Source organism: Alligator mississippiensis, chromosome 1, assembly GCF_030867095.1.
Source record: "Alligator mississippiensis isolate rAllMis1 chromosome 1, rAllMis1, whole genome shotgun sequence".
NCBI classification, from domain to species: domain Eukaryota; kingdom Metazoa; phylum Chordata; order Crocodylia; family Alligatoridae; genus Alligator; species Alligator mississippiensis.
In genome coordinates, this window is record NC_081824.1 from 381,575,563 (window position 1) to 381,602,388 (window position 26,826).

A 26,826-nucleotide genomic window follows, 5' to 3' on the forward strand; every position below is an offset into this window, starting at 1 on the left:
CCAGAGAGGGTCACAGAATTGTGTCATGTATTGCCCCCTGATTTACCTCTGAAAGAACTAATTTGTGTGTCTGCTTCAGCTTCAATGTCAGATAATCGTTAGCTTGGGACAGAGTGCATCAAAGATATTGCTATACTCCTTTCAGTGTTCAAAATGTCGTGTTTAGTTCTGGTTTGTGGTTCCCAACATAGCAGTGCACTATGCCAGAAAGTATATACTCAGAGAATTCTCCTACTCTGTGCTACTAACCAGAGGAAAGGTGAAAGAGAGGAGATGGTCTATTGAGCAATACAAAGTGAAAACTTAATATCCTCATACTTGAATAGTCAGTAAGAACTATGCTGAGTAAGGCAAAAAGCACCTGCATAATCAGCATATATTTTAGTGCAAAATAAGGTTAGTAATGTTTCATTTTTGAGGTGTTTCAAAAGATATAATGCCATCAAAATCCAGTCACTATTTTGAATGTCTATAAATTAAGTATTGTACTCTATTTCATGATAAATTATTTCAGTACTGGGGATGCTCAATTTTAAAATCATGAAATGACAAATTACAGATTGCCGTATCAATTTGTTATGGATGTACTTTGGTCATACATATTTCTTTTGTGGCAGCAAGTAAATCAGATTTACTCTCCTTCCATTCCTCCCCCCCCTCCCCCCCCACACCCGCCTTTATTTTCGTAACAGAAGTCTCACAAGAATATGTTGGTATACTGGGGGAAAATATGAGCTGTCTATATTCTTCAAGTACTTTAAATGAATGAAGGTAATTTAAAATTTGAAGTGCTATCTTATCCTTCCAGTAATTTAAATTCATTAGTTGAAACATTCTGTAGATTACCAAAGACAGATGTAGATAACCATTTAGCAAAATATATTAATTACCATTTCCACCCCCATTTTACCTCTTGGAACACAAGGCCTTTCACAAGTTAATGAATTAGTTTGTCACACTAATTATGCTGGCAAAGAAAGAGGATACTATAGCAATACAAGATAGATCTGGATTTCAGCAATGAGTCCGAGTAGTCTAAATATAGTCAGCTCTACTATAAGTGCTTGCCAAGCTTCATTCATTTGTGTTTATTAGTAATTAACAGCAATATGCAGTTTTAGAATGTTATGGGTCAGGAACACAGAGTGAGAAAAAGTTTATTTTTGTCTGAATGTCTTAGTGGCAATATCCAAGAATTCCTGCTTACCTTTTCTGCAGCTATCACAGAGGAAGATTAGATAAAATTATAACTATCCGATTTGAAAATAAAAGTCATAAATTCCTGAGTGGTAGCTTTGAACTGAGAACCCTGGATGCTTTCTCTTGGAAACTCAGTCTTTTTCAAAATGAATGAGTCACAGAAAACTTCTAATCTTACTGCAAAGCGGAGGTTCCATAATGCCTAACTGGGAATCCTCTGACCCACAAAAATCCCTAAGAAAAATACTAGACTAGGGTGACACGCTTTCCACAGGAATTGATGTCTCCAGGCTTTTAGTGATAAGGAGAACCTGCACTTCTAGGCCAGATCCACATGAGCAGGAGCACGCCTTTACAACAGCACAAATAGTAGTGGCACAAATTTGTGCCCCAGTGCGTGCCCCTGCCCATGCACTTTGCAGTGGGACATATTGTCCTGCTGCTCCACGTATTGCAATGGGGGGGCTACATAGGGTGCCTAAGGGGCTAGCCCCAGGCAGCCAGGAACAGCAAGTGGAGATGGAGGAGCAGGCAACCTGCTCCCTTGTTTCGAGGCACACTGCCCCCCAGGGCAGGGAGCAACTGACTGGGGTGCAGTGTGCCTCAGCATGGCGGCTCCATATGCCACAGCATGGCCACTCCACTGTGAAGCCCCTGCACTGAGGCATGTGGAGACAGTGGTGCAGCCAGCCCAGACCTGTCTGTTCCCTTGTCTTGAAGCACCACGTGCCCCAGCCACCCAGGGAGGAGGCAGCCAACCACCCAACAGGAGAGCAGGCAGCCCTGGGATGCCTTCTGCCCCACCTCTGCATTTGTCCCATACTCATCACTTCGGTGTGGTTTGCACAATTTTTTTTCAGGTTTTTGTTTTGGTGGGATTTTTTGATACCTGGAAATCCCAGTAGCAAAGTTTGCCCTGGTGCTGCAAATTAGAAAGTTTGCCCGGTGCCAGCACTGATTAATGTGCAGCTCATGAGGTTTGTGGCACTGCAAAGATGCTTGTAGTGTCACAAGCCACACATGCCCGCACTTCTGGCTCCAGCCCTATAGGGCAAAGGTGGGGATCTTTTCAAATTCTATTTTGCACTCATGAGTGAGCAAAAACCTTTTGTGGAACTGAAGTGAAAGCTGAAAGGGATGAAAGAGAGGTTGTTTTAATGTTGCATATGTTTAGGCTTTAAGTGAACTTCAGGCAAGCATATCTATTTTCTATTATCTATTTACTCTGAAGAGGCTGACAATTACATTGCTGACAGAACAAGCAAACTTATATGGAGTCACAAAGCAGTGTGATTTCTGATTCAGGCTGAGTTTTCTGTAGACATGTTGTTTCTTAAATATTTCTTTATTATTAGTCTTGTTCATGTCACATGCATCTCCCTCCCATTGATCTTATTTTTCATTCCTTGTCATTGTGAAGGTTTGGGTTTGTTGTTTCATTTTCTTTTCTTGTTGGCTGTATTATTTGAAGGATAAAAATGAGTAATATTTATGCATGACAGAGCTTTCTGAATTCTCATTCTCCTTTGAGTATTCAGCCCACTTCAGTAGAATCAACATTTCTGTTGAGGAGGCTTACACATACTTTTTTCCTCATGATATTTAGCATAGCATTGTTGACTGGCCAACTTTGAAGGGTTGTAACCACAGTGACATCACTTTGGCCTTGGGTGATGAGATGATATATCAAAGCTTTATGATGAGTATGTCAGCATTTTTTGTACTATATATTTCCCCTGTAATTATTGAAAACTTAAATTACTACCAATAAGTCATGATAAACTGCAACACACATTCTATTTATACAGAATCTCCAGCTGCTATATAGCAGTGTAGCTCCATTAAATCTGGGATATTTATATCACCTGAAGATATGGTATATTCTGCTTTATCGGTATAAGTATACATGTGGCAAGAAAATCTTGCTTTTTAAATTTTGCAAGAACAAATGCAGCTTTTGGGTTTTTTTCCCTTGAATTGAAATCATTGTTTTTTTTTCTTATGATACCATAATAATGTAGAAAAAATATTGTGAAATAATGCATAGAGGACTACAACATCACATTAGGAGTTAACATCTGAAATACAAATCCATTTCAATTCAAAGACTGTTAATAAAAATTGGAGAAAAGACTTCCTGGAATCTAGAATGTAGATTCTTCATAGGACTTGTGCACACTAATGCCCAGATCCAATGTTTACACCACTTCCTAAATGCTCTAAGGGGTGCGAGTTTCAAAATCACAATCCATTCCAGAACCAGCTTTGCACATTCCAGATGTAGAAATGTGATAGTAAAGCCATGCTGAGGATGGCCCCAACAGTTCTATCGACCATGTTGAAGGCTAAGATCACAAGAGCGGTGATGGGGAAATGCTATGGTTTCACCATTTCATTTCAGGGTTTGGCACATACAGAGTAGGAGCTGGTGGGTGGGGTATAGTCAAGATGTCTAAGTGTTGCTTAAATGGCTTTTAGGAATGTAAGGGAAGAATTCTAATTAGCTGCAAAGAAGTCTGATCACTTTGGAGGCATCTAAATCATGAAACACACTGAAGGAGACATGGGGTTAGAATCTAGCACCTCTGGCTTCCTAGGTGTCTTAATTCCTGAGTTATGAGAGTCAAAGAGGAACATACACTACCATTTCTGTTTCTTAGGCTAAATCTGGTAGTCATGGGCTTTAACAGATTCAATTTTCAGGTGTCAAAAGTCACTGCATGCCTGTAAGGGGCATGTGTATATGTACTATGGTCATATGCTCCGTCTGTATGACTCGAACTGTAAATAGCTGTCCCATGAGTAGGTGTCTACATAACCAAGAGTACAATTCCTTTGGGATCATAAATGCCGAAAATGTCCTATAAATAGAAAAAAAAAAAGGTCCAGTTAAACAAGAAGGAAAGACTAAAATGTCATTCGTAATGACTAGCTATATCTCTGTCATTGCAATAACAAGTCATTAGCTGTTACCCCACTGCTTTCACCTATGTCAGTGCTGTCCAGCTGGTCACTCATGGGTTGCATCTCACCAAAAATGGGTTAATGTATGGCACCTGAGCTCTCACCTGGGCATCACTACTCCCATTGCCCATTGCAGCAGCAATGGCCCCCGAGCAGAACAGCACAGTGGGAGGCTCAGTGATCACACCGCTCATGCAACAGCACCATAATGGGAACTGTGGTGGTAGGCTCACACTGCTCACATGACAGTGGCGGGAAAAAAGAGTCACCCATATGATGGCGGCATTTAGGGGTTTTGCACTGCTCACATGCTAGCATTGGAGGGGGAATTGCCAAGGTGATGGTGGCAGTGAAGGGGGTCACATAGCAGCAGGGAGGAGGTATGGGGCTCATAATGCTTGTGTAGCAGCAGCAGGAGGAACTCCTGTTGTTTTTACTGTGGGGCACTGCATACAGTGAGGGTTCTGGGAAGCCCATGCAGTTTTCATCCCAAGGCCTGGGACCTGTGCAGAATGCAGCTCTCAGCTGCTGTGAAGGTGGACAGCTCTAACCTATGGTATATTATTGCATGCTTTCGGTATTTCTGGTTTTAGTGACTTGTAGTTTGTGCGAGAGTTTGAAGGGATCCATGAATAAATGGGTGTCTGTAATTGCAGGGGACTGGGCGTGATGGCCCAGAAGACTAATGCTAATTCAAATTCCTTGTAGTTAGCCTTTACTTCCAATGCTGTTCCTACATTTTGCATTACTTAGTCCTTGGGCTGAGGGGAAGAAAGGGGCAGGGCATGGAATAGATAAACCGCTCTGGGAGCAGAGAGCATCATATGGTGTTTCACCTGTCTGAAAGTCCTTCTTTTCCTATATATATCCATAGACAACTATTTGTGAAGCCTTTTAATACTTTTTGCAGGAAAATTAGACAACAAATTTAAGGTTTTTTAGAATCACTATTTTTTACTTAACTGTCTACATTTTTGCTTAGTGTCATGTTAGGTAGTTAAGGATGTTTAGCAGCTCAGTCCATATCTCTTAGTGTAAAAAAAAATAGTCTGTGTATAGTTCCAATAAAGTCAATGTAACTTTGCATATAGAAACTAGAAGCTGCATGCATTGAGTCTCTTAGCAAGGTTGGGGTCTAAATGAACACACCTAACATACTTTATGTATCCAGTTTAGAGTCTCTGGGAAATATCCTAGTACCATTGAAGTCAAACACAAAATTCCATGCACTGTTTTAGAATCCTATTTAACAACTGAAGTGCACTGTGTCCTGTTGAAATGTTCTATGAATCACAACCCCTTGTAAATATTTTTCTTTGCTGGTTATTAATATCTTGTGTAGCAAGAGTTTGGGGATCTTCCTGTAATGAAATCATAAGCATTTCTGACTCATTTCAATTCTTTTCTCTGGCTTTGCAAACATTATTTTGAATAATTTTTAATTGAGAAGAGAAGCTGCCATTGTACATGGATAGAGACTGCCCATTTTCTATACAGCTATTGAAGTGATTTGTTTTCATTCCAAGATATGTTTTACGTATTAGTATAGGGTAAGTATGTTTTATAAAACACATTTTTGCTACATTTAAGTTGCCTGGCTTTGAATATTTTCTGCAGTTTTAACATATAATGAATTTCACATTTTAAAATATTTTAGACTATATGGAATTATTAAAGAAAAGAAAAGAAAAAAAGAAAGAAGAAGCTATTTGGAATTGTACATATCAAATATTTTTTTCAAAGGAGTGGTCAATTTAATGTCAAACTACTAAAAATGGAGAAAAGGCTTTGAAAAGCTCTTTTATAAACTATTCTAAAATTATAATAACTTCCTTTGGAAGAAACATTTTCTATTTAAAGCAGTAGAGCTAGATCATACAAAAAGTAATTTTGGCTTTTTTTATTTCCTAATTCTGAGATGACAGGTGGTCATAAAAACAGAATATAAATCTAAACTTGACCCAATGATTCAGTCAATTTAAAAGGCAATCTTTCTAGTTTACATGCAGGGGACCGGGTATATCTTTCTCCTTCACTGAAAAACCTTCACTCTTAGAAATAAAGCAGAAAGACAAAATCTGTTCTTGAACCTAGTTGCTATGTAGATTCAAATCTGAGAGAAGCTGTTTAGGCAGATCAACTAAAAGTTTACTCCTACACTGTATCTGTGATTCCTTAATCATAGAGTCCACCCTTACTCAGACTCTATTGATGTTTTGGCATCTTGTTCTATTATACCAACTTAAAATAGTAAGAAAACAAGGAGGGAGAACAGAGAATGATGGGACATAGGTTATTGTGAACAAAACATGCTGAGCACTTTCTGTTCAACTGACTAATTGAAATTTTCATTCTTCAAAGTATACCAAGAATTATAAATATTATTTAGGTAATCCCATAGCAAATATCAATGCCTCTTTCATTTCTTAATTTATTTCATATGTAGGTAGCACTGAGAACGTGATATACCTGAAACATGTACATTCAACTATTAGCTTGGACTTTAACAAAATACACACCTGATTTCAGGTACTACAATATATTCATATACTGTTGTTAAGCTGGAGAGAGTGGGGAACTGTAATAGATTCAACATATTCTGCTACCAAGTATATTCACATTGTCTAATACCTGGATATCAAACATGTCATGACCCATGATTGTGTGTGCGCTTCGGCACTGCAGAATTATTTCCCGCCACATGGAGCTTTCTTTGCACGGTGCAATTCTCAGCTGCAGAGAGAAAACCCCGGTGCAAAGGAGTTCCCGCTGCTCGCATGCAAATTTGTGTCCCACTATTGGCTGTTTCTAAATTATTCCCACATAGCGGCTAGCGATTGGCTTGCTAGCCGTATAAGAGGCTTGAGCAGTTTCCGCCCAAGTCGGAGATCTCCGAGAATCTCAGGAGGATCCTGAGAACCCCAATTCCGAGAATTCCAGGAGAAATCCGAGAGAATTCCGGCAAGGAGTCCATGATTACCTCGTGGACTTCTATGTAAATCTCGGACCGAATAGTGGTTTGATCACCCATCAAGAGTCTCTCCCCGTCGCCGACCGATCCCTCGACGTACCCCTACCCTGCGCGTTCGTCGAGAGTCACCTTTCAGACTCTCATTTTGGTATCCAGAGCTCTGCCCAGTTCATTTTATGGAGCCTAGCAAACTCCGTGTGTGTGTCTCTTCGGTGGAGCCTAGCAAACTCCACATGTGTTTATCTGTAACTGCAACAAAAGCAAATTTTCCTGCCTGCACCGCGACCATCTACGGTGTAAGTAAAATAATCTTTAATCAACCTCCACATGCCAGTGCCTAATTCTAGTTCACCGTGCCGACTTCCCCGGCCCATGTGCCCGGGCTGCTGGCCACAGCCCCTCGGCCCCGACAAAACACAAAACAATCTTCAATCCAAGGAATATTAAAGACTGACTGTGTCCAATAGGAAGTTTGTGATAGTTTCAGTCCATGATACCTCATTTCATAAAATAAGTCAAATCATAGTGTGAACAAAACTTACCTGAGTCGGAGGAGAGGCGGCAGGACACCGTGCCAGCAGCCAATCGTGGCAAAATTGAAACCATGGCGGCTGGAGCTGCTGCAGGCAAAGATCAAAGAAAAAACTTGTGGTGGAGCTGGGAAGATCTGGGAATGGTTCCTGTGTCTGCCTGGATGCCTGGCACCAAGGTAAAAGGCCCAGCAGGAAGGAAGCCAGGGGGACCGGAAGCAGTATCCCCAGCCAGCTCAGAGGAGCCAGAACACCCAGGCAATCCTGGTGAGGGGACGTGGTGGCTCCCTTGGAAGGGGAGCACAACAGGAACACTGGGCCAGTGAGGGCCCAAGGAGTCGCTCACAGGGCTGGCGTGGACAGAGGTTGGTGGCAGCAGCGACTGGGACACTGGCAGAGACAACAGGGATGGAACCCTGATGCAGATGACAGGTGGCAGGTACCAGACTCAGGGAGGAAATGATGCATTAAGGGGGGGTTGAAGCCCGGGCAGAGTCAGACACTGTGTAAGCCAAGAGCAAAAAGGGGCAGCGGGGGACTCAGTACTAATACCAGCAGTAGCCAACAACCACGGCCCCTAAGGGACCGAGCACCAGGGAGGGCCAGAACATCGGCCCTGATGGACAACATCATGGTTGGCATTAGTCGGGGTGTAGGGGAGGTGGGGCCACAAGAAGAAATTACTGCAAGGACGACCAAGGGAAAATACCAGGGGAGGCAGGACCAGACACTGTCCTCCTGATAGGAAACTACTTACCATCAAAGACATGGTAGGCGAGACCCCTGGGGAACTGACCTAAGGCCACTCCCAACAGCCTGGCCATGCAGCCCAAGAAGCCATGGCAAGGTTCAAGAAGAGCCCAAATATGCAACGCTCAGGGGATAGACACGGGAGGTTACACATAGCCTGATTAACAGTGAGGATGTTAGGCAATTGTATGTGTGAACTGAGTGATTTATAATTTAGATGGCTGTCCTGGAGTTATGGAAAAAATTTATATTTTGTGAGGCAATAGGAGTAGAGCAGAAGAAACTTAATTCCAATGCTAAATGTTTGTGTCCCCAGCTTCAGTAAAGTTTCAGTATAACTCTGCCCATTATTTTCATTATATTATAATAATGTGGCTGTGCTTTAACCAGGTGAAGTGTTATTTGTTTTGTAATAATTATGTTAAGTTCATATTAAATTAGCTTACACTAAGAAATTGCATTATTAAAGTCAGCCTTTTGCTGCCAGTGTCAACCATTAATTAATTTTAGAACAAATTTCTTTTCTTCTGGCTTCTTTTCATAATGATTTCTCAGCTTTCATAAATTTTGTAGCTAATCGTCTTAAAACATCTTACTTCTCCCTAATGAATTTGGACACATTACCGGAGGAGAAAACTGTGTGTTAAAGGTTTCCATCAATTTGACAAATAAGAATATAGTTCTGGTAACAAAGTTGTCTAAAAATATTGTGTTTCATCAAAGTGTCATTGTAAGAGAATCTTAATGTCCCTTCAATACATATTTATCGCTTAGATTGATACTATGTCCTTTGGAAGGTTCCCAAACCCCTGTGAGACTATGAAATGCACTGCATCAGATTCTTAGCTGACTGTCTTATTATAATCATTTTTTTTCTGCAAATATGTTAAACACAAGTGAACTTTGCATTAAAATTGAGGATTGTCTTCTCCAGTCAAAAAGGAGTCTGAGATCTCATTGAGGAAGAATAGTTGAAGAATTAGGGTGCTATATGAGACATAACTTAATACCATGCTATATCATAGATTTCAAGTATAACCTCAGGCAAGTCAAATAAAGTGAGATTCAAAAGTCATAAATTTCTAAAATTAGGTGTTTCAGTGGCACATTTTGAAAATTCCTGCCTCCCAAAGATAATGAACAATGAATCAGTCACCAAAAGATAGGCAATACTGAGGACAGGCAAAATCTTAGGCCTTACCACCCAGCCAGCACACTCAGGCATTGGCGACATTTAGGGGGTGCATGTGGGTGCTCGTGCATCCCCTGAGCTTGGTGGTGCACCCCCTGCAAAAAGTGCCACCAATGCTGCTGGTGGCACCTGAGGGCAGTCGCCGATCGCTACCCCCCATTGTCACTGACACTACTGGTGGCATCTGTAGACAGTCCCTGATTGCCACTGGCTGCCACCACCACTCACCAGCCCACCCCACCTCTGCCACCACCACTGTAACCACCTGCAGAAGCTCCCCGCTCTCTGCCACCATGCTCCTGGTGCCACCACCTCCTGTGGGCAGTCACCATGCTCCCCCAGCCTTTTTGGGCATGCAGCGCTCATGCGCTCAGGGCACATCTATCCATATTATTAAGACAAAACAATCAGCTCTGGCACATATGTATTTCTCCCAGGTGCTGCATTTACATGTGCATCTAGGACTGAAGAATGTTGAATACAGCACGTTGAGTGCAGCACATTGAGCTGGGGGTAAGCCTGCCAGTCCGGGCCTGCTCTGACCTGGTTCACCTTGCTTCAGCAGGACTGACTGGGACACAAAGGTGCTACAGTGTGGGGTTAGCTGACAAGCTGCCCCCATACTGAAGCACCCATGTGCACCAGCCAGCCCCATCAGTACCTGCACATGCATTGCTGCAGAGTAAAGAACTCCACCACAGGATAGTACTTGTATCCTGTGATGGACTTCTATGCTTTCCTTCACAGCAGTGCATGCATAGATGCTGTGTAAACTAAATGGAGTAAGCTAATAAACTCTGCTACAGGATAGTACTTGTAAATATCAGTGAAAAGCTAGTTTAAAAAAGTGTTGCTTTATTGTGGCAAGTGCCTATTTACTCTGCAGGGGAAGAGTGCAGACAGTTCAGAGTTGCTTGCATTCTCCAGCCATCTTAAGCAGGTGCTCTGGGGGCTTGAGGGACCCAATCCTGCACACCCAGAAATTCCCATGCAGGATAAGACCCCTCAATCTCCCTGGAGCACCTGTCTAGCTTTCCATGCTTATAGAGGTGTTCTTTGTGGTAACTCTGGGCACCTGTGTGTAATGTGGAACGTTAGTTCCCAGGGGTGTCTTCATAAGTGATGTAAGCTTGTGTGGGTCCCAGTATGGAAAGAATTCCTGGCACCCTGCACATTTCTATGCCTGTATGCTGGAACCTGCAGCAGGTCCCATGCTGACTGATGTTTCCTAAAAAGGCCAGGAGTGGTGCAGGATCAAGGGAATTGCATGCTGGAACCAGCACTGATCTGTACCTCCAAAGGGGCATGGGTCAAAACAGGTCCTGGCATGGATGGATGGGGCACCAGGAATTTTCCCCCAGTCCCACACTGCCCTGTGCCTCTGCAGGTCTCAGCAAGGCAGCATAGTGCCAGGAATTCCCTGGGTCTTGTGCTGCCCCAGGCCTCCTTGCCAGGACCCATTCCAACCTGTGTGTCTGCATGACCCACAGGACAGGACAGACCTAGGTCCCATCTGGGAGGCCCTCAGCAAAGGGTACATGTTGGCCCTTATCCTACACTGGGGCCCTGTCCAACATGGGGGAATGGGCTATGTGTGTTTTCCCCAATAAAACACTAGACCAGCAAATCAGCACAGCTTGATCTGCTTCATTTGCTGATGGTTTTCCCCTCAGAGCTTTAGAAAGGAAAATAATCCACAAGACTCAAGATGTGAAAGTAAATATCTACATTCTTTCAAAAAAAATTAACCAGGCTAACTCTGCCAAAAGGATTGTGTCACCTTCTTTTTATGTAATTGCTTACCAGTTCCTCCTATACCTAAAGGAATTGAATTGTTTTATATCTGTATTCACTATGAAAAGTTAACAGAAGAGTGACAGATTCAAACAATTGCACAAATAATCTGTTGGCAAAATATTAAATGAAAAATAATAATTTTCCCAATGCACTCTCATGAAGTTTGCAATGTTAAAAAAATAACACTTATCTCCTTTTCCTCTTTAGCACTGAAATGACAAACTAGTGACCACCAGGAAAACAGGCACAACAGTAAAAAACTCTTTACTTTGATATTTATGAATTTAGTTAATCTGTTTCCCCAGGGAAGAGTACTGAATCATTTTTTTTACTTGATTTACAATGAATAATTATCATCATAACCTCTGATTAAAAGACAATAGCTTTAACAAATAGTGACTGCTATAAAGATTTGCCTAGGACTCATTCTCCTATAGGAGGAAAATAAAAATTACCTTGAAAAACAAGTGTCAGTTCATGGAGCTGCCAAAGACCAAAAATAGTTATGGCTTCCATTTTTAAACGTGATCACATTCATGAAGGCAGGAATAAGTATATCTATAACACACTTGGAAGTGGGAGCTGAAAGCTTTTGCCTATCAACAGCATTTAAATGGAAACCCCCTGTTGTGAAGCTAAGTAGTTTACCACTCCTCCTGTTTACCACTTTTTGCAGGATCATGAGAATAAGTCTAAAGAGGTGATAGTTTGATTGAAATGCTAATACTATTCCACAAGGGGCCTGGGTCCTTTATGAACTGGAACTGGAAGTGGGATCAAAGGAACTCAATGATTACAGAAATTGGGGATTAGGCATGGAACTTCCAACATTCAGTACAGTGCAGCCAGGAGATCAGACATAAAGGAAAGGGAAGCTACAGTGACCCTACTCTGTTTGGAATTAATTAAGGAAGTAATAGTCCCATGCACTGCACAAGTTATTAATGAGAAATCCCAGATGATTTAAATCACTAAAATATCATCTGCTGCATACTATCCTTCTTTCTCAGTGTGTGGGGCAAAGAGCAATTGAAATGTACACAGGTGTGTGAGATCTGAAAAGGCAGCAATGGGAATAAAAGTTGAATGCACAGTTGTGATCTAAGTATGCCCAAGTTCTTTGCTGTATAGTGTCTGAGTACCTCAGGAAATTGTTTGGAATTATGTAAGATGAAGGTTGCCTTGAATTTAGATACTATTTCATTTTTAGACTTGTCTGTGTTTCATTCAGCTCCTTTGACTCCCTGCTTTTTTAAATAGCCCTTAGTAACCTTGAGGTATAAGTCAAAGAAGATAGCCTATGGTATGGCACTGTTATAATAGGCATTTATTTAAGGAATCATGGACAATGCATTTGTATTCTGAAGATGGCTGCTTGGAGTTGTCTGACAGAATTTAAGCAAAAGAACAACTTTGACAAATAGAATCTCATAGTTTTTTACCCAGGATAAAAATATGTTTCAGGTGGATATAATAGTTTCCAAAAATCAGGAGCACATGAGTTGAAAACATGGCATAGGCTATAACAGTTTTTATTTTTAAAAGCAGCATCCCATTGGGTTTTAAAGAACAACCTGTCTCTCCTGAAAGTGATGTGGTTTTTTTTGTTTGTTCATGGTTTGGTAAAGAAAGGTTAGGCTGGGGCATATTGTCTAATACGGATTGTCAGGAGGGAGCAACTGTTTAGATACCCCAGCACGGAAAACCCATACTGCTTCAGCCTATCAGTCCTATCAGCTGAAATAAAATTTCCCAAACACAGTCTAAATATTTTGTTTTAGCTTTGTTTACTGAATACAAAAAACAAAAACCCTCCTTTCAACCGACAATTATTTTCAGGTATAGGTCAAACTATTCCTCATTTTTTTCCTATTGATGATACAGGTAAATGGATTTCAGATAATGTTTTACCAGATAAGAGATAATACATGAATTTTCTACCATGATATTTGTAAGGCACCAATTGCTGTATAACTGAGCATAATATTCTCAGTATTTGTTTTTTCTTTAACCCCTCAGGAGTCAGTAGCTATAGTACTGAGACAATACTTAATTACTGTAATTTATCTAATCCTCTGAGATTAATCTCCTAAAATATACCCTAAATATGATGTCAAAAGGGTTCATGCTATATTTCACTTACTCCCAGCAGCTCTCCCCACAGGTACCTTTGACAGAAATTTCTCCTTAGCTCCTGTAAAAAAAAAACCCAAAAACCGAAAACAAAAACCAAACAAACAAACAAAAAACCTGAAAAAAACTGAACTTCTGAGTCTGTTGAAAAATTATCAACTGCAAATTCTTGAGAGTAGGTAAATTCAGTGATTGTATGATTTAATTTCAAAGAAAGATCTCATCTCATGAACTAAAGTCAGTTCATAGTTGTCAAGTACTTTCACATGGATTAAAGCAAGTCATTAAAGCAGGTGTGGGCAATTATTTCAGCTGGAGGACCACTTAATGAGTTTTGGTAAGCTATCAAGGACTGCAAGGGTAGCCCCATTCCTTGACAAGTGCCTCACCCTCTGATTGCCATCTTGGGACTGGAAGTCCTGCCCCTAACTCCTCACCTTTGCCAATGGAAGTCCCTCCCCTTGCCCCCAGAAGTACTCCTTTGGGGTGGGGGGGTTATCTTCTTAACCATAAAATAAACAAATTATAAACTAAAAATCAAACATTTACTATACACATGTAATCTTATTCTAAAAATTATATATTTTTGTAATGATATATTTTTGTGTAGTGTATGAGGAGGTGACTGCATAATGGGTCAAAATAGTCTAACTCTCATATTTTTTTGAGGGGGGAAGTGTGTGGTTGGGGTGGGCGCACACACACGCATGTGTATGTGTGTGTGTGCATGCAAGTGGAGTGTGTGAGGGGGTGTGGCTGTGTGTGTGGGGACATAGGGTATGGTGTGGGATGTGTATATATGGGGGGTTGTGGGGGCAGGGTATGGGTGTGTGGGGCTTGTGGGGTGTGAGGGAGGGTGGGGGGGTACGGGGACCCCCCTACACACTCCCCCCCCCATGGTGCACAGCTCCTGCTGCCAGTGGCGGCAGCAGCAGCAGGAAGGGGATCTCGGGAAGCTCATGGTACAACCAGGCAATGAACAGCTCTGGCCAGAGCTGCACACAGCAGCAAGGAGCACAGCCTGCCTGGCCCATCTCTATTGTGTGGGACTCCACACTGCTCAAGTGCAACTCCCAGCACTGGTGTGCCACCAGGGAAGACCTCGTGTGATGGATTTGGCTGCCACCATGAAAGTGGGAGGTGGGGCTTCCCATTACTTCTGGCTGAGTCCCACCAGCTGCACGTGGTGGGGAAGGAAGATGGCTCCATCGCATAGGGCTTCCCCCATTAGCATGCTTAGCTGGGAGATGCCCTTATGCAGCAGGGAGCCCTATGCAATACAGGTGGGCTGGGAAGGCTGAGCTTCTTGCTGCCATGTGCAGCTCTGGCCAGAGTTGTGCGCTGCTTGGCAGCAGTGCCACAAGCACCCCAAAGGCCCCTGCCTGCTGCTTCTGCTTCCACAGGCAGTAAGATCTGTGTGCCATGGGGGAGTGTGTGTGGCAGGAGGGGTCCCCACATGCCTCCATCCTCCCTTACAGTAACACACTGCCTGTTGCAGCTCCACACTCCTGCCAGCCCCAGCCCCATACTTCCCACCCCCACCCAGCTGCAGTGCCCCCTCCCAGCGCAGATTCCCTCTCTTCCCCACTGCTTCCCTACCTGCTGCCTGGAGCAAGTGCTGCATCAGGGAAACAAGGAGCTTCTGGAGGCTGGGGAAGCTGAGCAGGTCCTGCAGTGGCTGCAGCAGTGACAGGCAGCAGTCCTGCCTGGAAGGTACATGCTGGGCTGGGCCCTTCCGTGCATGAGGGTGGGAGTGAGGCACATGAGCTGGACATCAGCTGAACAATAATTGGTGGATGTCCATGGGCCAGATAGAATGCCTGGCAGGCCAGATTTGGCCCATGAGACATATTTTGCCTGCTCCTGGATTAAAGATTATGATCAGGAATCCTGGTTTTCTTTGATTAAAAAAAAAAAAATCTCAGGTTTCAGATTAAAACAAGTAACCCAAAATCCATATTTTTCTGTGATTAAACTGAAACACTGATCAATCAATAGACACATCAATCACTTAGGTAGATAGATATATTCATATATTTTTTTAAATCTGAAAACAGGGTATTTTTTTATCAGAGAAAAGCAGGATCCCTGATTATGATTCATAAATAGGATTTTTGTGATGGGATTCTTAACAAAACTATACAAAAACAAAGAAGTTTTCAGCATTATCCTTTACATTTGAGTTACAAAGATATCAACATTTCCTCAGGAAAGGAGAGATGTATCACTGAAGGGTAATTGTATTTGCCCTGCACATTACCCCAACATTTTTCACTGCTGTAATGAAGCCATTAGTAGCCTAATCAGTAGGTCCAGATGCTCTTCACCCGAGGGTGCTGAGGGAATTGGTGGGGGTCATCGCAGGGCCCCTGGCACAGCTTTATGAGTGTAGGGTACTGCATCTAGGGAAAAGGAACCAGCAACACACCTATAGGTTGGGGAAACCCCCCTTGTCAAAACAGTGGCAGAAAGGGAACTTGGAGTCATTGCTGACTCCAGGATGAGCATGAGCCATCAATGTGAGGAAGCAGTCAGTAAGGCTAGTCACACCTTGTCATGCATCTACAGATGCATCACAAGCAGGTCCAGGGAGGTGATCCTTCCCCTCTATGTGGTGTTGGTCAGGCCAAAGTGTGGCACCACAGAGTACTGTATCCAGTTCTGGGTGCCACACTTCAAGAGGGATGTGGCTAGCATTGAGAGGGTCCAGAGGAGGGATACTCACATTGTCAAGGGGCAGTGGGGCAAGCCTTTTGAAGAGAGGCTGAAGGGCCTGAATCTATTCAGCCTCCACAAGAGAAGGTTGAGAGGGGATCTGGTGGCCATTTAAAAACTCATCAGGTGGGACCAGTGGGAATTGGGTGACGCTCTGTTCCCCTGGGCATCACCAGGGTTTACTAGGAATAACAGCTACAAATTGTTAGAGAGAAGATTTGAGTTGGACATCAGGAGACATTACTTTACAGTTAGGGCTGCCAGGCTCTGGAATGGGCTCCCAAGGGAGGTGGTGCTCTCTCCTACCTTGGGGGTCTTTAAGAGGAGGCTGGACAGATATTTGGCTGGAGTGTTATGACCCCACACTCGCTCCTGCCCAGGGCAGGGGGTCAGACCTGATAATCCGTTTAGGTCCCTTCCAACCCTAAGCACTATGAAACTATGAAACATTATTTCATTTTCTAAGGTTTCTGGGCATAACAATGCTAATTTATATCAAGAATATATTGATTACTGAAGTCACAGTCTACACATTTCAGGGGCAATATATCTGTTAAAGACTTTGGAGTTTCTGGAAAGACTAGATTAAACATTACCTCAAGTCCAGATATTAGACATTCATTGTCGATATTACACCTTTTCATTGGTTGAAAATAACATTTATAAGAGACATAGTGATGCAGTGTTGCTCCCTTTGCCATTTAACCAGACTACTTTTAACTAAACTATTAAGATTTCAGTCAGCTGCATTCAATGTTTGTCTTATGGTACTCACAAACATCATATTGACTTCAAAATGTTAACCAAAAGCTATGAATATGTGGAATGATGCATTAAACACCCTGCTTCCTACTGACACAACACATCATTACAGGATGTAGAGCTGCATCATGTTACATAGGATTTCTTCAGAGGAAAGATGAATGTGTGAGGTGCTTCTTTCACATACTCTTCTGTGTAAGAAACCATTTTTCCATCTATCTAAGAATTGAAATATTATACTGGTGTTCTCTGGGTTTAAATCAAGACTGAACTTCTTCATAAAAAAAACAGAGAGAAAAAATGCAACCCTACAACACAGTGGTTAGAGGATTCACCAGGCATGTTGGAAACCGATTTCAGTTCCTGCTCTAATGAATATTTATTTATAGAAAATGTAAGCAGTCCAACACAAAACCCAGAAGGTCTAATATCATATTCATGAATATTGTGTGCCTCCTGAGGCTGGGGGGGGGAGAGGTGATGATTACTGGCAGGAGGCGGTGTGGCAGCAGTGAGCGGGGAGCTTCCACAGGTGGCTGCAGTCATGTGAGTGGTGAGGATTGGGGGGTGGGGGGGGGTTGTGAGCACCGACTGGTGATTGGCGACCACCTAGAGACACTGCTGGCAGCACCAGCAGTGTCTAGTGGTGATTGGCGACCACCCATAGATGCCACTGGTTGTGTAGGTGGTGAGGAGGGAGGTGGCAAATAGTGACCGCCCGTAGGCGCTGCTGGCAGTGTTGACACTGGCCAATCTCAGGGGATGCACCGCAAATCTCAGGGGATGCATGTGCACCCTTCTATGCATCACCAGTGATCCTTTTGATAGACCCATGCACTGGGAAAGTCAGGTTAAAGTCCCTGGTCTTCTTATAGTGGTGTTTAATTTTAATCATTGATAAATGTTGATTTTGGGTTACTTTTTTAAAACTGAAAATTTGGGGATTTTTTTTTTTTAATCCAAAAATCTAGGATCCCTGCTTATTACTTCTGTAAAGTAGTGTCAGTGCATGGTTAGTGCCCAGCAACACTACTCCTTGGTACCAAGAAGCTATAGTGCAGCAGCTCATTGCTAGTGTGCCATAGCTTCTCCTGTAGACACGCCCAAAGAATCCAGGAATGAGCAACATTAAAGGCCATTAGGAATTCAATCTGTCAGTTGGGATAATCAAGTATGGAACTTATTTACTTACCTTAAATAATTCCAACTTCATTAGTGTAGATATAACTAATTCTACCAACAATCCTTATTAGGAAAGCCCATTTACCAACTTGATTATTTAAATGATAAAACATGCCCCTCCCCCTTTTTTCCAAAAATATATATTTTTTGCCTCATATATGGGTCATGTGACTGTATTTGAAACCTCCTGGTGAAAATTATATGACACATGCTTAATGTATATGAATTATTATTAATTTTTTGCAATTGCCTTTCTATGTATTGAAGCCTCTATAGGGTATGTCAAGCCTCTATAGAGAAGCTTTTATAGGGTATGTCAAATATAAAAATGGTAAGTAAATGTCATAGTATATATATATATTTTTTTAATAATAATCAGGGATCTTGGTTTTCTCTGATTAAAAATCCCCAATTTGTGTGTGTGTGTGTAGAACACATATCAATATAATTCCAACAAAGTGCTTGTACACAGATTTAACTCTGAACATGCAACTTCTAAAACTGTATTGACACTGTCCTTAACTTTCTGTAATATTTTACCCTTTTGACCCAGTGTTCTGGAATTGTCATTGGCAACCATTCTTCAAGATGACCATGGAGATTGTACCTTATAGGGGAGTTACAGGGTAGGTTACAGGGTATTATCACAGCTTTCTGAGTGGCTGAGTCCAATGCATGACAAGCAGACCCTCTGGCAAACTGCTCATACAAACTCAGTTGAGAAGCACCGGCATGCTGAGTATTGTCTTGTGTTTCTTGCCTTTGATGCATCTTCTCTCTCATTATTGACCCTCTCTATGTCAAAGCTGTGTAAGCCCAGCTTCACAGCAGCTTTCCACTTGTAGTGGTCCAAAGTGATTGATTCCTAGCATTGGCCATTGAAGCATAGCTCAAAAAGCCATGAACTTCTTAGCACATGTATAATTTAGGTACTCTACAATGTTGTAAAATGCAATATTACTAAGATCTCTCAGCAGTGATACAAGACTAACATGGGGTGGGGGGGGACAGACCCACAAGATAATTCATTTTCCATAGAGTATGAAAGCACTAAGGTAGCAGATGTGTAAGAATCCATTAGCAGCAAATTCAATTATAAACCTTATTGCACCAGGGAAAGGCATGACGGGTGGGCAGGGAAGAAAATAAACAAATCCTCTGAGGTGGTTTGTGTGTCAGCAAGGAGAGTTAAATCTCCCTTGTTAACTCTCAAAACAATAACATTTTATTTATATTCTAGTTATTTTCTGTACAAACAGGGGTACTTGTGGATTGCATTGATGATCTTGGAAATTTATAAATATATAGAAAACTACTTGACAGGAAAAAAAAATCATGCGACTGTAAGACAGATATTATTGTATCATAAAGAGCTGGTGAAAGAGCTACAGAAGGAACATTTTCCTACTGGAAAATTCTTACTTGTCAAAATTGATGCATACCTCTAGCGCGGATCTTTGAAAACTCTTGGCGCTCTGGTGTAGTGCCCGAAGACTGGAAGAAGGCCAACGTGGTGCCTATCTTCAAGAAAGGGAGGAAAGTGGATCCAGCTAACTATAGGCCCATCAGCCTGACTTCTATCCTGGGGAAGATCTTAGAAAAGTTTATTAAGGAGGCCATCCTTAATGGACTGGCCGACGCCAACATCTTAAGGGATAGCCAGCACGGGTTTGTTGCGGGTAGGTCTTGCTTGACCAATCTCATTTCCTTCTACGACCAGGTGACCTATCACCTGGACAAGGGAGATGAGATTGATGTCATATATCTTGACTTCAAAAAAGCCTTCGATCTGGTGTCCCATGATCGTCTCTTGGAGAAACTGGCCAATTGTCGCCTTGGGTCCCCCACGATCCACTGGCTGGAAAATTGGCTCCGGGGTCGGACCCAGAGGGTAGTAATTGATGGAAGTCACTCATCATGGTGTCCTGTGACCAGTGGGGTCCCCCAGGGCTCTGTCCTTGGACCCATACTGTTCAACATCTTCATTAACGATGTGGACACTGGAGTCAGAAGCGGACTGGCCAAGTTCGCCGATGACACCAAACTTTGGGGCAAAGCATCCACGCCAGAAGACAGGCGGGTGATCCAGGCTGACCTGGACAGGCTCAGCAAGTGGGCGGATGAGAATCTGATGGTGTTCAATGCCGATAAATGCAAGGTTCTCCACCTTGGGAAGAAAAACCCGCAGCATCCTTATAGGCTCGGCCGTGCTATGTTGGTTAGCACTATGGAAGAAAGAGACTTGGGGGTCATCATTGACCACAAGATGAACATGAGCCTGCAATGCGATGCTGCGGCTAGTAAAGCGACCAAAACGCTGGCTTGCATCCATAGATGCTTCTCAAGCAAATCACGGGACGTCATTCTCCCCCTGTACTCGGCCTTAGTGAGGCCGTAGCTGGAGTACTGCGTCCAGTTTTGGGCTCCACAATTCAAAAAGGATGTGGAGAAGCTTGAGAGAGTCCAGAGAAGAGCCACGCGCATGATCAGGGGTCAGGGAAGCAGACCCTACGATGACAGGCTGAGAGCCCTGGGGCTCTTTAGCCTGGAAAAGCGCAGGCTCAGGGGTGATCTGATGGCCACCTACAAGTTTATCAGGGGTGACCACCAGTATCTAGGGGAACGTTTGTTCACCAGAGCGCCCCAAGGGATGACGAGGACGAATGGTCACAAACTACTACAAGATCGTTTCAGGCTGGACATAAGGAAGAATTTCTTTACTGTTCGAGCCCCCAAGGTCTGGAACAGTCTGCCGCCGGAGGTTGTTCAAGCGCCTTCATTGAACACCTTCAAGATGAAACTGGATGCTTATCTTGCTGGGATCCTATGACCCCAGCTGACGTCCTGCCCTTTGGGCGGGGGGCTGGACTCGATGATCTTCCGAGGTCCCTTCCAGCCCTAATGTCTATGAAATCTATGAATAAAATGGTTAAATAAAATCTCATCTGGGAAAAAAAAAAATGAACAATTAGGATAGGCTGAATAAAAAGGAACATTCCATTTTTCATTTTGAAGTGACAGTTCACTTCAACAGTTTTTTATGGTATACAAAAATTAGTAATGGTATATACTTATTAGCATTATCATTCTATTTACTTTTTTATTAATGATTAAATACAATTTTATTTATACCAAACATTTTTTTTAAATAGTTTCAATGGAAAATTCGAAATTCAAAGTTTTGAAGCAGTTCAGATTTGAAAGAAACTATACTTTTTTTTTAGAAGAATTCCAGTTTCTAATTGATTCTATATTGGAACATAATAAAGAAGAATACATTTCACTATAACATCACATTTCACATTAAGAAAAAGGAAAATAAAGAAAATGGAACACAGAATAATATAAACTATATCTTTAAAAAGGATAGGAAAGGAATATGATTGCCATATGTAAATAAATTGACAGTAAATGCCAGACCTAGAGCTTAACTGAAATAAAGGACAATGCTGGTCAAAGAGCAGTTATAAAGAAAAAAAGCCTAAGTTAATGCTGGAAATTAGAATAAAATTCCTAATCTTTGGACGGATACAGTTCTGGAACAGCCTTAGTTAAGAGTCAGAGGTCAAGAAGTCTAAATGGTCTTTAAGATGGAACTTGATAAATGTATTACATGGTTGCCTGCAATAATAAGCAGCTGTACCCAGGAAGCCTTTTTAGTCTGTTGTTCTGATCAGATACTCTTGTGTGATAGAATATAGTATGAGAAAGTCAAAACAGTATACAATAGGACTAATAATTCATATTTTGCACCTATCTTTGAATATCGTTTTAATTGCTAGGGGGGGCCTTTGGGGAGGTTGGGAGGAGGTTAGATTGAGTTAAAAATGACCATCCAATCTAAGCTAACTCAGGATGGAGTGGCTAGTTAGGGGGGAAACAGGCTCAGGGGGTATTGGGAGAGCAATCATAATCTTCAGGGGAGCATGGGGCAAGCAGAGTCTGTGGGCGGGTATTGGAGGGATTGGGGGGTAAGTAGGATCCATGGGGACTTGAGGAGATTGGTAAGGCTAGCAGGGTTTGTGGAGGAGACTGGGAAGGTTTGGTGGGATCAGGAAGGTTAGTGGGGTGTGTGGTGGGCCTTGGGGGATATGGTGTTTTTCATCTGGGGGAGGGCTGATGGGTTGGGGGGCTAAAAATAGCCTGGCACCAAGGAGTGAGGTTAGGAAAAACATAGCCCTGGGGCTGGGGCCAGAGTCTGGACTTTCCCAGCCCCAGGACTGCACTGGGAACTGTACAGTTAGTTCGGACTTGCCTGACTGAGTGTAAATTAGACTACTTCAGAGGTAGGGTTGACTTAGATTGGGTTAGCCATTTTTAGATAGATCTAAACCTCCTAAACTTCTCTGCAGTTTTCACTTAGATCCCTAGTCAGATCACTCCAAGTGTAAGGTCCACAGTTGGACGAACTAAGTTAGCTCTGGTGGCCATTTTTCATGAGATCTAACCTCTCCCTAACCTCCCTGAGTGTCTGTACCTAGCCAAGATAAAGTTTTTCCCTCTTAGCAATGCTTTACAGAGGGATTACCTTATTTACATATTGTTCCAGCTGTCTAGTGGCATGTCTACTACGGCATATATCCTGACTTCATTCTTAATATATGCAACAAATCGTTTCATCTTACCTGAATGGTTTTGGAAAGAATTCTGTACTGTTTTTCCTGATAAATACCTGCATTCATTATACATTAATTCCATTTAATACCTTGAATGCTAGCAGATTTTATATTTGAAGCATCTAAAATTCTCTTGAAGCACTCCAAATGACCCAAATGCCAAAAATGGCTCAAGTGCTTCAGAATAGTACCCCTTAGAATAAGGGGTACACATGCTTTGTTTCTTCTTATGTTTGTGTGCTCTTTGGAGCATGATGGAGGATCCCTGGATCCTCTAAAACAGTAGCTTTCAACCTGTGATCCCCAGGTCTGTGAGAACGGGTCTGCAAAAAGGGACTACGACCAATCAAAAGTATGTGAGTACCCACAGTTACAATTCAAAGGGGTCCACACCTCCATTCACATTTTTTAGGGATCCACAAAAGAAAAAAGAAACCCCACACTCTTCTAACATTTCAGTGTTCTGCTCTTACCACCTCAGAGAAGGGGAGCAGAGCAGACTGTCAATGCCCACTCCCCTGATACTTTACCTCTGCTTTCCTGAAGTACTTCCCCAACACTACTGAAGCCAGGATCCCTTTGTGCTCCCTCATTAGAGTTAGGAGTTTGGCTTTCTAGACAGAAATGCCAACCTGCCTCTCTGCATCTAGTCTTATGTCTCTAGAAGCATGGAGGACGGTTTCCCAAGTTTGGGTACGGTGGGCACACTCCAGGAGAGAAGAGATGGAATGGCAGAAGAGAGCACTCACTAGCATTGGCTCCACCCTCCCTATTCCCTCCATGGCCTGAATATTTTCAGTGACTTCATTTCGTGTAAACCAGGGAATGCAGCTGATGGCTTACTCAAAAGATACTTTCTCTGTAAGCAAGCAGGTACAATGTGGTTAGTTATGGCCTGCCATGTTTTGTATGCGCATTTGTGCCCACAATGAATCTAACACACTTTAGTAATGGAATAAATTGTCCTATTCATCTTCTTATGGTATTACTCAGAAGCAGCTATTTCTTGTGGTCAGGCTGACCCAGAGTAATGGTCTACCATACAGAGCATTAATAAATCATCAAAGAATTCCATAATGGCTGAATCATTGCCAAGATTAAAAAATATCACATTCAGATCTGTGATAAGAGGACTTGTCCAATGGGTGTACAACACTTCTGAAAATATCAAACAACAAGGTGTAATGTGGCATTTGATACAACATCCATTACATTGTCCTCCCAGAATGTGTCTTAGTATGAAGTCCCACATGTGGGCTTCAGTTCTAGTGACAGCTCCACTCATTTGTTTGGGACCAAGTGCTACAGCAGATACTGAGCCCAGGGATAATTCCAGGTATGCTGCAGTTTTATTAATGTATTTGGCTGTCACAGAGAAAGGAGGGAAAAAAAGAAAAAAGGTATACATAGAAGATTGCTGAAACTTGGAAGAAATTATGAAAAAAAAAAATATTGTTATGTATTACCAAGCCCATGTCATCTAGAATATAAATTTCTGACCCAAATAGGAAAAAAAAAAAAATAAATATATATATATATATATATATAAAATGAAATATTCCAAGGGCAAAACTGCCCAAATGATTATCAGCCATACTGAGGATTATTGAAGACTAACGGAACTCAAAGCAATCACTAATAATATTTTAGTCAAATCAAACCAAAAGAAACTAGACATAACCTATCTGCTTTGGTATAAATGACCTTGTAAAGATTACCAGCTCTTTGAAGGGAAACCCTTTATCCCCAAATTAAGACAGAAGGAGCTTACATTGTCAGATAAAACTCTGGAATTAGGGAAGAGCATGCTTGTTAATAAAATCACTTTCTTGGAAATTTAAGATAAATGTAACTACCATTCAGATCCGGCAATGAGATTACAAAAACACGCTCAGACATCGGAGGTTGGGTGTAAACTGGACCCAGCGAGGGAGTTAGATAGGATTACGCCAGTAATTAGACACCTGCCCCCACTGCCTTCTTGTTTTCTGTTCTACCCAAACTTAAAAACCAACTGTCTGGGAGGGGAAGAATCATTTCTATTTCTGCAGCACTAGGGGAATCAATTGCCTTTATTATTCATTCATAATATAACTTATTTCTGCTAATCTCTTTTCACGCCACAGGCATGACTCACCTGCTTTTCTTTTTAATGGTCTTGATGTTTCACTATTCAAACTACCTTTTATCTTGCAATTTTGCTGTCTGTTACTTATTCCTAGCCATGTCTCTCTCCTATTTCACAGACCTGCAAAGTCTTTTCACATCTAGATAAAAATATTTACTCAGATGCGGTATTACAAACTCAGATGTAAAAATGTGTAACTGTGAAGTATTGGGGGCACTGTCAAGATACTCAGGAATGCTATATTTTGTTTTATAATTCTCAATAAGAGATGTACATTTAATTATAATGATTACAAAACTAATGGGATCATATCTTCTGACTTTGACTATTTTTGCCTTGTTTGCTGTGTTTTTAAAATTAATATATAATCCAGAAAAGTAATGCACATTCCAATAGTTATATTAGGTTTTGGTTTGATCTTAAACTGAATAATATCACTAGGTCCCTAGCATATTAGTAAAGCTTCATCTACACTTTCAGTGGACCTATTCAAATTTCTTCATTTCACTGAAGCTTTTGGAACTGGGCTGGACCCATTCTATTGTGAATTTAAAAGGTGTGCTAGTTGGGATTTATATTTTGTGAAAGTTAGACTTCTGGAAGGGAGAATTCCCTATCTTCTTTCTTCATCATGATGGCATATTGTTTGTCACCATCAGATTTTTATTTTCCCTTTTAGTTATGGTCTTTATTAACAAGGCTACCCTTTTCACAAATTGTCTAAGAAACCTAACACAAATACATTTATTATCTATTAACTTATGTCTAATAAATTTGGGTAAATCAATCATTACATATTTAAGCTACGATATAGATAAGGTTGGATGTAGGGGTGATACAGTGGTGCAGATGCACTCCTCCCCCCTTCTGCTTCCACTACCACTGTATTCAGCTGGTCCTGGTGTATGGGAGCCCCAGAGCTACTCCCACCCTGCTCCAGTGGTAAACTGAGGATGTGCAGGGTGTGCCAGGTCAAGTTCAGCAGAAGACAACAGCAGAGCCACACAGGTTCTTTTTTCCAGCACCTGCCAGCCCCCACCCCCGGGAGTGTCCCCTGGTGGCCCATGAGCAGCTCAGAGTGAGGAACCCTCCTGCCATTGCCTTTGTTGTCCCCACCTAAAGTAGGGGAGCCTCAGAGCCACTCCTGCATGTACCACTGCATCTACAGGACATAGTGGGCTGTGAAAAACCAAGGCATTTCTTTTGTCACAAAGAGAAAACATTTTGGAGGAACCTCAATGTGATGCACCATGACCCTAGATGCAAACAGGTGGTGGTGGGGGGGGGGGGGGGATGTTATCATACCTTTAGGGATATCCTTCACATCCAAACCCCTCCCCATTATTTGTAGTTTGAACACTGAGAACAGACTGAGATGCTCCAAAAGTCACTTCCCTGACTTATGGTGCCTCATCTATACCTATCTCACCCAGGCCTTGCCAGCGTCTAGCAGAGAGCATTCTGACAGCTAGAATAATTACACCCTCATCCATTTATGCACTTAGAAAAGATGGGTCCCTTCCAACCTTAATTTTCTATGATTCTATAAGAAAGCAGTAACCATATATTGAGATACAGACAAAGATATAATAACAAAAAACCCAAAAGGAAATATCAGAACAATAATTTCTTCCGATCCTGCACCTTAAATCTAATAATTAAGATGAATAGATTAGAGAGTGTCTCCCACTTCTGACCTTTTCATCAGGCTAGGTGTCATGTCTGCAAATATTCATTCTGCATCTTTAGAAGCTGGCCCTTGGAACCTTGTGCTTTAGCCACACTTCTACTGTTTAACTCAGAATTTGTTTTATTTAGTTACACATTAAAAACAACACCACACAGCTCTGATCTCAGATATAACTAGGTTAGGGCAACCAGAACAG

The 26,826-nt window shown here is 42.0% G+C and overlaps 1 long non-coding RNA gene across 1 annotated transcript; it reads right to left on the minus strand.

Annotated features, from left to right (window-relative positions):
• Positions 1-2,142: 2,142 nt before the first annotated feature.
• On the minus strand, positions 2,143-26,696 carry LOC109283460 (uncharacterized). The gene is made up of 3 exons (XR_002090622.2): positions 26,638-26,696; positions 7,678-7,755; positions 2,143-4,061 (listed from the first exon to the last, which is right to left on the minus strand). It is a non-coding gene; the product is annotated as an uncharacterized LOC109283460 (long non-coding RNA).
• Between the last annotated feature and the right edge of the window lie 130 nt (positions 26,697-26,826).